At 31.0% G+C, this 3,092-nt stretch overlaps 1 protein-coding gene across 2 annotated transcripts in view; it reads right to left on the reverse strand.

Moving 5' to 3' along the window:
* Window positions 1–2,789, reverse strand: part of LOC117116240 (cholecystokinin receptor type A-like) — an 11,401-nt gene extending 8,612 nt beyond the window's left edge. Inside the window, exon 1 of one of the 2 annotated variants that reach the window (XM_033260226.1) lies at window positions 2,689–2,789. The gene's annotated coding sequence lies outside the window, so the exon portion shown is untranslated. Of the gene's footprint in view, window positions 1–2,392; window positions 2,444–2,688 lie in introns of those variants that run through there. The other variant, XM_033260228.1, reaches the window with a different exon arrangement.
* Between the last annotated feature and the right edge of the window lie 303 nt (window positions 2,790–3,092).

Genomic DNA, 3,092 nt, shown 5'->3' on the forward strand with positions numbered 1-3,092 from the left:
TTTGCAAAATTAACCTCGAAAAGAAGCCCAGGGCTTCTTTTCAAGATAGCGTAGGCTTCTTTTGGAGATGAATTTCAAAAAACAAAATAGATTAAAAATGAGCTTGGTTTATACAGTAGTTCAGGTGATTTAATTAGATTTTAGTTAGATACATTCCATGATACAGATTGATATCATATCATATCATATCATTTATTTCGTCTTCAGTTCAACTTACACAGTAACAGATAAACAAGCAAACAAAAAAAATCAGAAAAGAAACAATGCTATAACATCAGACTGGATTGCTCAAAAGTGGCGTTAAGGCTACTTTCTGGGAGCTCTCCAAGTGCAGCTAGCAATAAAATAACATACACGATGATGTTACAGCGGTCTTATTTATTGTTTAATAGCAAATCCACAAAATTTACAGTATTCATTTTGAAAAGAAGCCCCGCCCCTCTTTACTTCGCAAAAGTAGCTTCGAAATGTAGCCCTTAAAAAATTCGGAGAAATAAAAAAAAAAAAAAAAAAAGCCCACGGCTTCAATTCGAGGTTTTACGGTATTATTAACAGAAAAATATACTGTATAGAAAATTATTTACTTCAAATTAAACATTTTAAACAAAAATAATTACTAACCCAATTTCATTTAGGAATTCTCGGTATTGAGCTTGAAAAAGATAGATGGTATGGGGGAAAAATAGAATTAAGATTATGTAAATTATGTTAATGTAATGAAGTTGAAGATAAGTGTATCACTTTACTTCATTTTATGTATTCTCATAAGATGTGAGAAGAGTTATTACCAGTCTATTTTTACAATTATCCAACAGAAAATAAGTTTATACATTTAATAACAATTTTACTTTAATATAAAATATTAAAAATATATTTATCTTGCTTATAACAAAACAAATTATGTTAACTAATATTGCATTTTGTAAACATCTGTTTTTATACTCCTGACCCTTGGCCTATGTAGGGCCTATTCAAAATTAATGCCCTAAACATTGAGTCTAAGGGAAGAAAGAAAACATTAACATTATATGACCTGTATATGATACCATGTACAATGCAAAACTTCTAAAATAATGTCTTTATGTTGATCTTAAAAGACGTCCTTGGAGTGTTGATGCAATATGTGTTGAGAATAATGTTCCTTCATTTTATGAATACCTTAAAATCGGTGATAGTTTCAAAACATGGATTGAAAACCTTGCAACGGTCTAATAATATTTTGACATTGAAAACAACTAAGAAACGACCGTCTGTATTATTATTTGAAGATATAATCATTAGGCCTATTATCTGTCAATAACACGTTTATAGATTGTCATTATTTAGAAAACAACTTTAGCAGAGTCATCCAACTTTTTTTATTTAAATATTCACAAATTTGCCGAGTGTTTGAATTATGTGATGGCTACCATTGGGACGAAATTTGGTTTTCTATATTAACACTTCTGTTTTATAAAAATTCCAGCTTTACTTTTCATTTTCATCAATCAAGATAATTAGAATTGAATTCAATAAATTTACAATTTGTAAACAGAAGTGTTTTTGTATATTCTCGACAGCGGAAACCTGGATGGGCTTGATTTCCTTTTTAAGTGGGAGTTACAGAGTTAATATTTCTAATGAATATACAGTACGATTGATTACGACCTTGTTGTTAAGATGTTCCCAACTTCGGTCTCGGTATGTGGTAGTTGCTGACTCGCGCTTAACAGCTACAACCAAAAATATAATACCAATGTATTTTATATAAAATTAAACAATCTACATCTGTTGGGTTTTTACCAGTAAAATGGTTCATAAAATTAAAGTTGGACCCACTTCCTGGTATTCCACCAAAGCCTAAGTAAGTTAATACAACGATGTTTGGAAAAGTGGAGAGGATGGAAATCTTCTAATGATCCATGGATCCAGCAAAAATAAAACGTTATTATAAAATTCGCGAACGTTGTAATTAAACTGTCAGAAAATAGCATTTAACATAACGATAAAATTATTTGGTTGTAAACTACGTCATAAATACGTATTCATGGTTTTACAAACGTGTAGAGCACCAAAGTGCAAAGTCATTAAAACGTAAAATTGTTGGTTGGGTAGTTCTTGAAAATAATGGTCCAAGCAAGTAGATTTTACATAAGCTGAATATTATTTATATCTGGAATGCTGCAATATATTTGCTTTTCGTCTGATTTTCCAATTAAGTATTTCGCAATATGTTTTATTAATATTATTCTCTAGAAAAGTTTCAACTGTAACTCCATTCAAATGTCAGGTTTCTGATATTATTCCATCTCAAGACACATTGAAAACATGTTTACTTTACTTCCAGCGTATACATAACCTGACTGGTTTACTATCATTAATACTGTAATTATAGTTATTGATTTTTACGTACATAGTCCTTATACACATTTCATAATGCTGGGAGGTGCGTGGCGAGGATAGTTTACATAGGAAACTCAACACTAGAAAAAAAACACAAAAAGATAAACCCACGGACATAATCTGCTGTCGTTACATGCGACAAAAATGAGTTATTCTTTATTAATTTCAATTTTCCAACATTTGATATTCTAAGTACTGTTGAAATGAGATATACGACAATAAAGTTTACTATAGACATGAAGAACCACTTTAAGTCTCTATTAAAGACAGAGAGAGAAATGGAAGAGACGAATTGAAGGTATATACCTGCTCCGTGAGTTAACTATAAACGCGATTACGTGCACGCAGAGGTGTTATATAGGCCTACTTCCTCACAGAATACACGTTGATCCATATAACACTAGTAAGATATAAAACGTATTGCTTTACATCAGAACATGTTAGGTCAACATTTACATGCTGTCTGTATCATAAATTCAAAGTGCTTCAAATGCGAGTCATATTGGTACTCGAGCTTAACAACAACTTAAACAACAACATCAATAATATTAATAATTACAATGATAATGATGAAACATCATGTGTCTGTATGTTTGTCTTGTAATTTTGAATATGAGTAGGACAGTGATTAAGTTCTCTGTTGGAAATCTTGGGCCCTGTGTCTGAATGATGAAGATAACGACGATGACGAAGATGCTTATATGATGATG

This window comes from Anneissia japonica, unplaced genomic scaffold, assembly GCF_011630105.1.
Source record: "Anneissia japonica isolate Jap-2015-1 unplaced genomic scaffold, ASM1163010v1 scaffold288028_len459517_cov177, whole genome shotgun sequence".
NCBI lineage: Eukaryota > Metazoa > Echinodermata > Crinoidea > Comatulida > Comatulidae > Anneissia > Anneissia japonica.